This window comes from Aquarana catesbeiana, linkage group LG11 (assembly GCF_042186555.1).
Source record: "Aquarana catesbeiana isolate 2022-GZ linkage group LG11, ASM4218655v1, whole genome shotgun sequence".
NCBI classification, from domain to species: Eukaryota; Metazoa; Chordata; class Amphibia; order Anura; family Ranidae; genus Aquarana; species Aquarana catesbeiana.
The window spans coordinates 278,510,014-278,524,078 of NC_133334.1; positions in this window are offsets into that span (position 1 = coordinate 278,510,014).

Sequence of the window (14,065 nt, forward strand, 5' to 3'; positions counted from 1 at the left end):
TTCATGTCAAAGTTTACCTACCCCCTGCTGCCTTCAACAAATTCCTATTGGTCTACCACTGTGATGGGTTGCCTCGGGCAGGGTGTTTAGTCATGCTGATCTCATTAGGCTAAGCGTTACTGAGCTGAGACCTCTGTGGCAGGGGCTTACCTACAGGGGTCACAATTGCGACCTGCTTCAGGCATCCATTGAGGCCCCCCTGTACACCTGTATAGGAGGAGCGAAGGGGAGGCTGCATGCAGAGGAACCGATCTCTCCATTTTCCTTCTGCAGCTGCTCAATGCCCACTTCTCCTCCTCTCCCTCCTGCAGGCCTCCTCTGCATACAGCCTCCCCATCGCTCCTCTTATCCAGCTTCTTTCTGCTGCCCGTCTCTGTGCTCCCCCCCATACTCTTTCCCAGCCCCCCCTGTGCTCTCTCCTGGCCCCCCCCATGCAGTTCTGCCAGCTTCCCCCCTCCCCTCTCCCATCGGCCACTGGGGGGGGTCAATGTCAGGATGGAGAGTGGGGAAGGGGCCAGTAAATGTGTAATTTACTGGCCCCTTCCTTGTCTTATTGCTAATGTAATTAAAATAATATATACAATGATCTTGATATATTGTTCAAAGATATAAATTCCTTGCTGTAATATTTAATTCCTCCCTTTGTGGTCGTTTCCATCGTTAATGTGGGCATGTGAAGCCCAATCGACATCGCTTCCTGGAATATCTTTGGAGAGGTGCATGCTGGGTAACCGGCATGCACCTCTCGTTCTCTCGCATTCGCGATTCACCGGCCGTAGCAACGATTGTTTCTAAAGCTGGCATAACAACGGGCGGCGACGGAGGAAGGTCCCGCCCTGTTGTCATGGCAACATCACAGTCATCATTTCCCAGGAGCATAGGCGAGGGAGGAAGTCTCCAGGAGCTCCGCGGACCAGGAAGTGGCAGATTATGAGGACTACATAACAACAGGGCGTTTAGAGTAAGTATAAAAAAAAATGTCCTCCAAATGTTTGTTTATAGGTAAAAAGGAGTCTTTTAAAGGAAAAAAAATGTTTAGGGTAGAACTCCGCTTTAATAAATAGAGTCAGTGATCTGTACCTTGGTGAATTGTAGTAAACTGTGTTTACTATGCTTCAGTTTGTGAATGAATGGGAAGGCTCTGTACAGAGCTATTCCTGTCCATTCATTCTGTGCAGCTGAGGCTGCAGAGATGGAGACCGAGGGCTGTGTTTCAAAGGTGGAACGTCAGAGGTCTGTTTAGACCCCTGATATTTCACCAAAGCCCCCCAACAGGGCTCGTAAAAAAAAAAAAAAAAAAATTGTACAAAATAATAAAAAAATAATATTGTAAAAAAAAAAATAATAATTAGAAATGGTAAAAAATAGTAAAAAAATAATAAAAAAAAAAAAAACTATTAACACCAGTGATGTAACTACCAGGGTCACAAAGGTCACACTTGTGTCTGGGCCCCCGGGCTTGGAGAGAATCCCCCCAGGCCCAGGGGTCAGGGGGGTCTTTCATGGTTTCTTGCACTGGGGCCCTAAAGGTTCTGGTTACGCCACTGCTTTGTGCAGCTCCCCCCACTGTGATTATATGTGTGTAGCCGCCCAATTGGCCTCATGGCGGCACGGCGGCACGGCCCTGCATTTCAGCTTTATCAATAAGAGCTCTTTATAGATGAGATCACCAGTGCTAGCCGTAACTATCCCATGCTGGTGGAAAGAGGAAGCCACAACAGCAAATGTTGCCTTCCCCTTGGCTCCTACCCACCCCTGACAGCGACCCAACTTTCCTCACACATGGTGGACCACCTGGTGCCCCTTCTGCAGTTTGGGAGTCGCCGCTGTAACACAAACGTTCAATGAGCTCATTTTTAAAGTATTCATATGCGAATGGCTGCAGCAGCACAAGCTCTGAGCAGGGAAAGGACACAACGTTCTCTCTGTACGCTGACTGGGTTAATTCCTGCAATTGCCTGGAAATCTGAAAAAAAGGACTATTTTGCTAAGTTTGTATAAAATTAATATCCTCCAGTGTCGTGTCAAATGGCGCGTTCAGCCGTGCATGATAAAGGACATTAGTAAATTACGTCTGATAACAGCAAGCGCATTTCTTATTTGCAAATTGGCCTAGTTTGGCTATAAAAACCCCGACTTTCATACTTCAAAAAAAAAAAAAAAGTCCTTCGCTGTGTCCAGGCTGTAGTGCATTTCCAGCGAGTAGACGATTTTCGGTCATTATAGTAAAGGTTACCGTAAAGTATTTCTCTTTATGTGACTTTTACATTTCATTTAGCTGCTGTGCCAATTTTTTTTTTTAGGATTAGGGGTTCTATTTCTAAAGGGTGTACCAAATCCATGAACATTCACTGACATTTCAAATATTTAAAACCCCACGACTGTTTTGTAGTCAAATATTACGCTGGTAGAATGGGCATGAATATATGGTCGGTAGTAGAGCAGCAAACATCTAGCCAATCTGCTGATCTGGCAAATCCTCTGTATTTGCAATGGTCAGGTGACCACTGGAAAGTCCTCCCGCCTCCCCCCCTGGTTTCCCAGGCAGGCCTGAACTGGCCATAGAGCACACCGGGAAAATGCCTCCCTTGGCCCCCCCCTGGTTTCCCAGGCAGGCCTGGACTGGCCATAAAGGCACCCCGGGTAAATGCCTCCTCTGCCCCCCCCTTTTTTCCCAGGCAGGCCTGGACTGGCCATAAAGGCACACCGGGCAAATGCCTGGGGGGGCTGGGGCCGCCAGGCTGTATGTCCTAACAAGAGCTGGCTAATGCAGGGGTCCCCAATTCTCTGGACAACAGACTGGTACCCGTCTGTGGCCTGTTGATGACCGGGCCACATGGTGGGTGGTAAGCGGCGACCGCGGTAAAGGAGGGCCCAACACAGACCCCCCCCCCAGGCCCCCCCCCCCGGTTTCCCAGGCAGCCCTGGACTGGCCATAGGGCACACCAAGCAAATGCCTCCCTTGGCCCCCCTGGTTTCCCAGGCAGGCCTGAACTGGCCATAGAGCACACCAGGAAAATGCCTCCCTTGGCCCCCCTGGTTTCCCAGGCAGGCCTGAACTGGCCATAGAGCACACCGGGAAAATGCCTCCCTTGGCCCCCCCCTGGTTTCCCAGGCAGGCCTGGACTGGCCATAGGGCACACCAAGCAAATGCCTCCCTTGGCCCCCCTGGTTTCCCAGGCAGGCCTGAACTGGCCATAGAGCACACCGGGAAAATGCCTCCCTTGGCCCCCCCCTGGTTTCCCAGGCAGGCCTGAACTGGCCATAGAGCACACCAGGAAAATGCCTCCCTTGGCCCCCCTGGTTTCCCAGGCAGGCCTGAACTGGCCATAGAGCACACCAGGAAAATGCCTCCCTTGGCCCCCCTGGTTTCCCAGGCAGGCCTGGACTGGCCATAAAGGCACACCGGGTAAATGCCTCCTCTGGCCCCCCCTTTTTTCCCAGGCAGGCCTGGACTGGCCATAAGGGCACACCGGGCAAATGCCTGGGGGGGCTGGGGCCGCCAGGCTGTATGTCCTAACAAGAGCTGGCTAATGCAGGGGTCCCCAATTCTCTGGACAACAGACTGGTACCCGTCTGTGGCCTGTTGATGACCGGGCCACATGGTGGGTGGTAAGCGGCGACCGCGGTAAAGGAGGGCCCAACACAGACCCCCCCCCCAGGCCCCCCCCCCCCGGTTTCCCAGGCAGCCCTGGACTGGCCATAGGGCACACCAAGCAAATGCCTCCCTTGGCCCCCCTGGTTTCCCAGGCAGGCCTGAACTGGCCATAGAGCACACCAGGAAAATGCCTCCCTTGGCCCCCCTGGTTTCCCAGGCAGGCCTGAACTGGCCATAGAGCACACCGGGAAAATGCCTCCCTTGGCCCCCCCCTGGTTTCCCAGGCAGGCCTGAACTGGCCATAGAGCACACCAGGAAAATGCCTCCCTTGGCCCCCCTGGTTTCCCAGGCAGGCCTGAACTGGCCATAGAGCACACCAGGAAAATGCCTCCCTTGGCCCCCCTGGTTTCCCAGGCAGGCCTGGACTGGCCATAAAGGCACACCGGGTAAATGCCTCCTCTGGCCCCCCCTTTTTTCCCAGGCAGGCCTGGACTGGCCATAAGGGCACACCGGGCAAATGCCTGGGGGGGCTGGGGCCGCCAGGCTGTATGTCCTAACAAGAGCTGGCTAATGCAGGGGCACCCAACTCCCTGGACAACAGACCGCGGTAAAGAAAGGCCCAGCACTCCTGATGACGCTACATATAACGAAACGATCGTAGGGACGATGCGCACACGCTGCTGCACAGATGCTTTTTTGAATGAATGACTGTTTGAAGGATGGCTCTGGCTATAGTGGAGAGATTTACAGCCAGCAGCATCTTTGTCTGATATGTAAGTGCACTGATTTTAAAATAAAATGGTTGAGAACATACTACACCATGAGCAGTCTCCCTGTTTTATACCTATTTTAATTCTGAGGATTCCATCCATCCCATGTGAAATGGTGAGCTGGATGGTGAGCTAAGCCCACCCAGTTATGTTACAATAGCAAATTCATATTTGCTATTGTCTTCCTAACTCTCCTCCTGGCCAATTAAGACCCAATTGCCCAAGAGGAGAAGTGATCGTATTGGCCACTGAGGAGGAGACGCAGGGTAAAGCTGCCGCCAAAACCGCCAAGGAGGAAGCCGCCAGAAGAAGCCGAAGCTGCCCGCGATCAAGATGAGGTAAGTGCGGGGCTGGTAGGTGGACGAGCGAACGACGGGGGGTGGCAAGTTTGACTGATCGACCGACCGAACGGGGGGTGGAGGGTGGTTTGTTTGCTGCACCCCCCCCCCCCAAAAAAAATGGAGCACCAGCTACCATTGGTCCTTATTAAAAGTCAATAGCTACATTTTTTCTGCCCAGACTGGAGCTCCTTTTTAGATAGGCTCTGCCTGACCCAAGATGGCTGCCAGATTCACATGGAATGGTAGAAACCAACCGGATTGCTTCTCCAGTGACCCAGAAAACATCTCATGAATGAAGGTAAAAAAAAAAAAACGTCATCGTTTACAACTATGTAAAGGCTGTAAATCAGCATATCACGTAAAATTGTAATTATTAATAAATAGAGCAAGCAGAAAATAACCAAAGTTCTGTCCATTTGAAATACAGATGAAAAAGGCTTCCCTCTAGTGGTTAGTTTTATACCAGGCAGCGCAGTCAGCATCAACGACCGCTGAGAGAAGATCAATGACACTGCTGACACAAGAGAAAGAAGCGAACCCCTGCATAATTCAAGAAGTAAATAGTAATATAGCTATAGAGCTACACCAACAGAACAAAGGACTGTCTATGCAGGATATAAAAAAAGAAAAAAAATTATGGAGCAGCCATTAAATCAGCTCATTCACATTTCATAGAAAAAAATCCATAAAGGAATAGTTTATGAAATGTATTCTTGAATTCAGAACTGCAGCCAAAATTAAAAAAAAAAAATGTTTCTTGGCTTCAGTCACCTCGTTTTATGTAACAGCAGGCTCCCTGTATAATACGATATTATTCACTTCCATTAAAATGTATTTATACATCATAATAAACAATGAAAGCTGCCCCGTTCTTTGTCTTCCGAGCTCACAATCTATTTCTTGGGGAAAAAATGATCCACTTTGTTGATGGAGGATCAGTGGTGTGCTGATGGACGGGGGGGAGGACTTATAACTGAGAAGTGCAGTTAAAAAGCGGAGGCAAAAAGGACATTTTGCACGCCCCTGTGTGTAGGAAATATTCCCAACTCATGCTTTTATTCCTTTATAGTGGGGAGAAGAGGGGTTGGCAGGGAAATGAGGGGTGGGCAGGGAGATGAGGGGTGAGCAGGAGAAGAGGGGTGGGCAGGGAGAAGAGGGGTGGGCAGGGAGAAGGGGGGGGGGCAGGGAGATGAGGGGTGAGCAGGGAGATGAGGGTTGGGCAGGGAGATGAGGGGTTGTCAGGGACATGAGGGTTGGGCAGGGAGATGAGGGGTAGGCAGGGAGAAGAGGGGTGGGCAGGGAGAAGAGGGGTGAGCAGGGAGATGAGGGTTGGGCAGGGAGATGAGGGGTAGGCAGGGAGAAGAGGGGTGGGCAGGGAGATGAGGGGTGGGCAGGGAGTTGAGGGGTGGGCAGGGAAAAGAGGGGTGGGCAGGAAGATGAGGGGTTGGCAGGGAAATGAGGGGTGAGCAGGGAGAAGAGGGGTGAGCAGAGAGAAGAGGGGTGGGCAGGGAAATGAGGGGTGGGCAGGGAAAAGAGGGGTGGGCAGGGAGATGAGGGGTTGGCAGGGAAATGAGGGGTGAGCAGGGAGATGAGGGGTGGGCAGGGAGAAGAGGGGTTGGCAGGGAAGTGAGGGGTGGGCAGGGAGATGATCAGTGGGCAGGGAGAAGAGGGGTTAGTTTGCTTTAAACATTTATGACATGCTTCCTACTTGTATGGCTATTCAACTATTGTTGGCCATCAGGGGCGGCCTGTCCATTAAGGGCACACGGGCGCCCCCCGTCCATCGCCACCCTCCCATCCATGCGTTCAGACCCTTTCAGGACACTGGCGCATGGATTTCAATGGGGGGGGCTGTTTTTTTTGAAGCACCAACTAGAGACAGAGGCTGTTGTAACACTGATCCTCCTCCCGGCCAATCAGGAAGGCAATTTTGACACCGGTTACCCAATTGGCTGAAAGGACAGGCTATCCTATTGGATGCCTAGGAGGAGAGGAGACGCTGGAAGCCGCCATGGAGGTAAGGACATGGAGACGCTGCGCCACGCTGCCTGCCACCCACCACTGCCGATGGGGTAAGTGCAAATGGTGGAGGGTGGGCGCCGCACCGGGAGGGTTGATGGGTGTTTGTTTGGCCCGCCCCCCAAAAAAAAAACACCAGCCGCCATGGTTAGCCACACAGTGAGTTGAGTTGATACCAAAGAGCTTGATTTTGGTCTCCTCTGACCACAACACTTTCCCCCAGTTCTTCTCTCCTCATTCAGATATTCATTAGCAATCTTCACACGGACCTGTACATGTGATTTCTTGAGCAGGGGGACCTTGCGGGCGCTGCAGGATTTCAGTCCTTCTCGGTGTAGTGTGTTACCAATTGTCTTCTTGGTGACTATGGTCCCAGCTGAGATCATTGACAAGATTCTCCCGTGTAGTTCTGGGCTGATTCCTCACCGTTCTCATGATCATTGAAACTCCACGAGGTGAGAACTTGTATGGAGCCCCAGACCGAGGGAGATTGACAGTTATTTTGTGTTTTTTCCATTTGTGAATAATCCCACCAACTGTTGTCACCCTCTCACCAAGCTGCTTGGCGATGGTCTTGAAGCCCATTCCAGCCTTGTGCAGGTCTACAGTCTTGTCCCCGACGTCCTTGGACAGCTCTTTGGTCTTGGCCATGGTGGAGAGATTGGAATCTGATTGATTTCTTCTGTGGACAGGTGTCTTTTATACAGGTAACAAGCTGAGATTAGGAGCACTCCCTTTAAGGGAGTGTTCCTAATCTCAGCTTGTTACCTGTATAGAAGACACCTGGGAGCCAGAAATCGTGCTGATTGATAGGAGGATCAAATACTTATTTCACTCATTAAAATGCAAATCAATTTATAACTTTTTTGCAATGCGATTTTCTGGATATTTTTGTGGTTATTCTGTCTCTCACTGTTAAAAAAAAAACGACCAATAAAATTATAGACTGATCATTTCTTTGTCAGTGGGCCAACGTACAAAATCAGCAGGGGATTAAATACTTTTTCCCCTCGCTGTACTACCTGGAATCCATCTGCCCTTAGCTCATGCATGCAGACAGGAGGGTGTACTTAGCTGAGAAAGCCCATCCTTCCATAAAGACTCTGGGGATGTATGACATAATTTGCCTAGGCCAGAAACCAGAAGGTAACTAAAGAAATGTAAAAAAAAAAAAAAAAAGTTATAAAACAAGGGAAAATAATATACCTTCCTATCTGTAGCCCCCTCTACTTTAGGTAGGTGCTAGAAGTAGGTTTTTGTAAGTGTAGGTAAATTTAATCAGGCCTAGCTGTAAGCTGGGCCTGCTTGTTTTGATCTGTGTGGGCTGGGAGTGGCCTAGTGTAACAGCAGGTGACTCACATGCGGCATCACTTCTCGGTTACCTCCCTCTGGCTTCTAGAGGATTCTAGAAGGGAGGAGGGGAAGAGAGGTGGAGCCGCCTGGGGTATTCTAAGGAGCCCTGACCAATCCCCAACTTAGATTGGCAGGCGGCAGGCCTCCATAAATACCTAGAGTCAGCCCTGCTGGGGAGGAGTTGTCGGGTGGAGGAAGCTGGAGATGGAGCACTAGGTTGTCGGTGGCCTTTGAGGTACCCCCCCAGTCTGGGGGAGGGGGGGTGACCTTGGGCCTGTGGGGTTCGGGTGCAAGTTGGAGTCTTGCTGAGAAACAAAGAAGGATCTGGACAGGAGGCGCAGAGAGGAACCGAGAAAGACAACGGGAGCTAGTGTTGCCGGACAAGTCTCCAGGAGGGGTCTACCGGAGTGCAGCCAGGAGGGCTGGGGAGTGACGGGCACAGTTGGGGAGGCATGCCGGAGCGGACTGGGAGAGTGCAGTCTGAGATGGATGTAGAGCCCGTAGGAGAGACTGTGATGTCACGGGCAGTGAAGTCGGGCAGCTGCAGCCAGGAGGGCTGGCAGGACCTGAAGAGGACTGACTGGAAGCTGTAGTCCACCAAGGTCAGCTAGCACTAAAGACTTTTCTATTTGTTGCTACACTAAAGGGTCCCGCGGTCCCTGCCTGCAAATGGCAGTTGCTAAGACCTGACGGAGTCACGGTTGGGCCTACCATGTGCTAACTGTGCCAGGAACCAAGTGTTGTACAGGAGAGAGAGAGGAACAGTCTACAAATAGACGTTGTGCCTGAGGAGACCGGGACTCTAGACGTGTAAATAGAGCTCCCAACTGATCATTTTATTGATTCCATTATTGATCCTGGTCATCCCATAACTTCCGTTACCCTATCCAAGTTCAAAACCCCTCAATAGGGATGAGCCGAACACCCCCCTGTTCGGTTCGCACCAGAACATGCGAACAGGAAAAAAATTCGTTCGAACACGCGAACACCGTTAAAGTCTATGGGACACGAACATGAATAATCAAAAGTGCTAATTTTAAAGGCTAATATGCAAGTTATTGTCAATAAAAGTGTTTGGGGACCTGGGTCCTGCCCCAGGGGACATGGATCAATGCAAAAAAAAGTTTTAAAAACGGCCGTTTTTTCAGGAGCAGTGATTTTAATAATGCTTAAAGTCAAACAATAAAAGTGTAATATCCCTTTAAATTTCATACCTGGGGGGTGTCTATAGTATGCCTGTAAAGGGGCGCATGTTTCCTGTGTTTAGAACAGTCTGACAGCAAAATGACATTTTGAAGGAAAAAACTCATTTAAAACTACCGCGGCTATTGCATTGCCGACAATACACATAGAAGTTCATTGATAAAAACGGTATGGGAATTCCCCACAGGGCAACCCCGAACCAAAATTAAAAAAAAAAAATGATGTGGGAGTCCCCCTAAATTCCATACAAGGCCCTTCAGGTCTGGTATGGATATTAAGGGGAACCCCAGCCAAAATTTAAAAAAAAAATTGACGTGGGGTTCCCCCTAAATTCCATACCAGACCCTTCAGGTCTGGTATGGATTTTAAGGGGAACCCCGAGCCAAAAAAAAAAAAAAAAAAACGGCGTGGGGTCCCCCTAAAAATCCATACCAGACCCTTATCCGAGCACGCAACCTGGCAGGCCGCAGGAAAAGAGGGGGGGACGAGAGTGCGGCCCCCCCCCCTCCTGAACCGTACCAGGCCACATGCCCTCAACATTGGGAGGGTGCTTTGGGGTAGCCCCCCAAAGCACCTTGTCCCCATGTTGATGAAGACAAGGGCCTCATCCCCACAACCGTGGCCGGTGGTTGTGGGGGTCTGCGGGCGGGGGGCTTATCGGAATCTGGAAGCCCCCTTTACCAAGGGGACCCCCAGATCCCGGCCCCCCCCCTGTGTGAAATGGTAAGGGGTTACTTACCCCTACCATTTCACTAAAAAACTGTCAAAAATGTTAAAAATGACAAGAGACAGTTTTTGACAATTCCTTTATTTAAATGCTTCTTCTTTCTTCCTTCATCTTCTTCTTCTTCTGGTTCTTCTGGCTCTTCTGGTTCTTCCTCCGGCGTTCTCGTCCAGCATCTCCTCCGCGGCGTCTTCTATCTTCTTCTCCTCGGGCCGCTCCGCACCCATGGCATGAGGGGGGAGGCTCCCGCTCTTCTCTTCATCTTCTTCTTCATCTTCATCTTCTTCTTCTTCTTCTTCTTCTCTTCTTCATCTCTTCTTCCTTCTTCATTTCTTCTGCGGGCCGCTCCGCATCCATGCATGGTGGGAGGCTCCCGCTGTGTGACGGCGTCTCTTCGTCTGACGGTTCTTAAATAACGGGGGGCGGGGCCACCCGGTGACCCCGCCCCCCTCTGACGCACGGGACATGACGGGACTTCCCTGTGGCATTCCCGTGACGTCACAGGGAAGTCCCGTCAATTCACCGTGCGTCAGAGGGGGGCGGGGTCACCGGATGGCCCCGCCCCCCGTTATTTAAGAACCGTCAGACGAAGAGACGCCGTCACACAGCGGGAGCCTCCCTCCATGCATGGATGCGGAGCGGCCCGCAGAAGAAATGAAGAAGGAAGAAGAGATGAAGAAGAGAAGAAGAAGAAGAAGAAGAAGATGAAGAAGAAGATGAAGATGAAGAAGAAGATGAAGAGAAGAGCGGGAGCCTCCCCCCTCATGCCATGGGTGCGGAGCGGCCCGAGGAGAAGAAGATAGAAGACGCCGCGGAGGAGATGCTGGACGAGAACGCCGGAGGAAGAACCAGAAGAGCCAGAAGAACCAGAAGAAGAAGAAGATGAAGGAAGAAAGAAGAAGCATTTAAATAAAGGAATTGTCAAAAACTGTCTCTTGTCATTTTTAACATTTTTGACAGTTTTTTAGTGAAATGGTAGGGGTAAGTAACCCCTTACCATTTCACACAGGGGGGGGGCCGGGATCTGGGGGTCCCCTTGGTAAAGGGGGCTTCCAGATTCCGATAAGCCCCCCGCCCGCAGACCCCCACAACCACCGGCCACGGTTGTGGGGATGAGGCCCTTGTCTTCATCAACATGGGGACAAGGTGTTTTGGGGGGCTACCCCAAAGCACCCTCCCAATGTTGAGGGCATGTGGCCTGGTACGGTTCAGGAGGGGGGGGGGGGCCGCACTCCGTCCCCCCCTCTTTTCCTGCGGCCTGCCAGGTTGCGTGCTCGGATAAGGGTCTGGTATGGATTTTTAGGGGGACCCCACGCCGTTTTTTTTTTTTTTTTTTTTTGGCGCGGGGTTCCCCTTAAAATCCATACCAGACCTGAAGGGTCTGGTATGGAATTTAGGGGGAACCCCACGTCAATTTTTTTTTTAAATTTTGGCTGGGGTTCCCCTTAATATCCATACCAGACCCGAAGGGCCTTGTATGGAATTTAGGGGGACCCCCACATCATTTTTTTTTTTTTTATTTTGGTTCGGGGTTGCCCTGTGGGGAATTCCCATACCGTTTTTATCAATGAACTTCTATGTGTATTGTCGGCAATGCAATAGCCGCGGGTAGTTTTAAATGAGTTTTTTCCTTCCAAATGTCATTTTGCTGTCAGACTGTTCTAAACACAGGAAACATGCGCCCCTTTACAGGCATACTATAGACACCCCCCAGGTACGAAATTTAAAGGGATATTACACTTTTATTGTTTGACTTTAAGCATTAATAAAATCACTGCTCCTGAAAAAACGTCCGTTTTTAAAACTTTTTTTTGCATTGATCCATGTCCCCTGGGGCAGGACCCGGGTCCCCAAACACTTTTTATGACAATAACTTGCATATAAGCCTTTAAAATTAGCACTTTTGATTTCTCCCATAGACTTTTAAAGGGTGTTCCGCGGCATTCGAATTTGCCGCGAACACCCCAAATTGTTCGCTGTTCGGCGAACTTGCGAACAGCCAATGTTCGAGTAGAACATGAGTTCGACTCGAACTCGAAGCTCATCCCTACCCCTCAATAAAAAAAACAAAACAAACATACGGACTGTTCATTGTCTCAAGAGTGACTGGGAAGTGAATCCCGGGCTGGGCAGGGTGACAGGTGGACCACGATATCCAGCAGCCCCTACGGGGGGGGGGGGTACCGCTACATATCTATTTACTAATGCTAGCAGCATAAGGATTAAAAATAGTCAATGTTAATTGAGAGAGTTTAGTTCAGCTTTAAGCTCTGCCAGCTGCAATGTCAATGATGTTGCGAATGTTGTCTGAATTCTGTACAGGAATGTTGGGTTGACTCTTTGTTTTATTGATCTGCAGCCGGAGATGTTCCATGTCTTTGGCAGAGAGCTCTCAATGGTTAGTCACATTTATCATCATCTCCAGATGTTCAATGGCTTTCCTGTTTCTCTGTTATGGAGCTGAGTCGCTCTATTTTCCGAGACGTAATTGCCATTATTTCATTCTGTCTGAGGTTGCTTGTACAGTATTGTGTTTAATGGTATCTATAGACATGACATGCCAGTTGCTTGATTTGGACGTTCTTTTGGCTCTTGTATCCAATGTTGTGTAAAGATATAAGAAGAAGAACCATTATGGAGAGTAAAAAACTCCATTTATTGTTGCCACCATCCCAAATATATTATGTATTTAAAGAGAACAAGTACCCCCCCGGTGCTATGGGACTTTAAGGGCGAACTTTTGAAGACAAAAGATTTTGAAAATATAGAAAAATGTATTGTATCTATTTTTTTCGCAGTCGAAAAGGAAACGACAATGTCCTAATGTGTGGACATTAGGACATTATCATTTCCTTTTATATATTTTAGCTGGCCTTTTTGTACCATCTACGCTCACCTTCAGCGCAGGGCTCCCTCGGTACGGCGGTAGCATTTTTCTATACTGGCAGACCTACCCTGCTCTCCCCCCGTTCTAGGAGATACAGGTAGGCAATCGCATTATGACAGCTAAGATGCACATGCATGTAATTTAAGCAAATTAATTCATATTCTCTGCATTTATGTTGTGTTCTAATATACAACCATTGTCATATGTTTTTCACTAGAAGGCAGTGTACTCTGCATGTGACCAGTATCCCCTGAGGAAGCCCGACGGATGGGCGAAACATGTTGGGAAGTACATAGTTTATGCTGTGTTACTGCATCTGCAATTAAATACATATTGCACTTCCATATATAAATCTCCTTTTTATATTTTGATGTGAAAAATATTTTATTGTATTTTCTTAATAAAGTAAAAGTCTTTTTATACAAAAATATTTGATACTTATTCAACTTGCACCTTAAAAATCCCCACTCTTTTTGGTTCTAAACACAATTTTTCTTGGGATGTGGTGCTAGAAATTAAACTTGGGTTTGTGCTCACATAACTTTCCTTCATATAGGATATCGGCATTCGTCTCTCAAAAGAGCCCAAAAGCAGCAGCAGACCTATTTTTTTGGTCCGCTGCTGCTGACGTAAGAAGGGGCGGGGTCACTCGGTTATGTCAGCGGGTTGCCCTGCCCATGGCTATATAAGAGCTGTCAAAGCAAAAAGACGGCAGAAGGCGGGACGCCTCCCATGGAGGTGGAGTTTTTCAGGTTTTTTTTCTTCCGGGACCGTCGGCGTCGTGATTGAAGATGGATGGACATCACGGGACACTTTTTAATTTTTTTTTTAAATAAAGGAATTGTCCAAAACTGTCTCCTGTCAATTTTACTTTTTTGACACTTTTTTGGTGAATGGGTAGGGGTACCCATTCACATGGGGGGGCAGGATCTGGGGCCCCCCCTTGTTAATGGGGGATTCTAGATTCCGATAAGCCCCCCGCCCGCAGACCCCGACAACCACCAGGCAAGGGTTGTGGGGATGAGGCCCTTGTCCTCATCAACATGGGGACAAGGTGCTTAGGGGGCTACCCCAATGCATCCTCCCCATGTTGAGGGCATGTGGCCTGCCACGGTTTAAGAGGGGGGGTGCTCTCTTGTCCCCCTGCTTTTTCCTGCAGTCTGCCAAGTT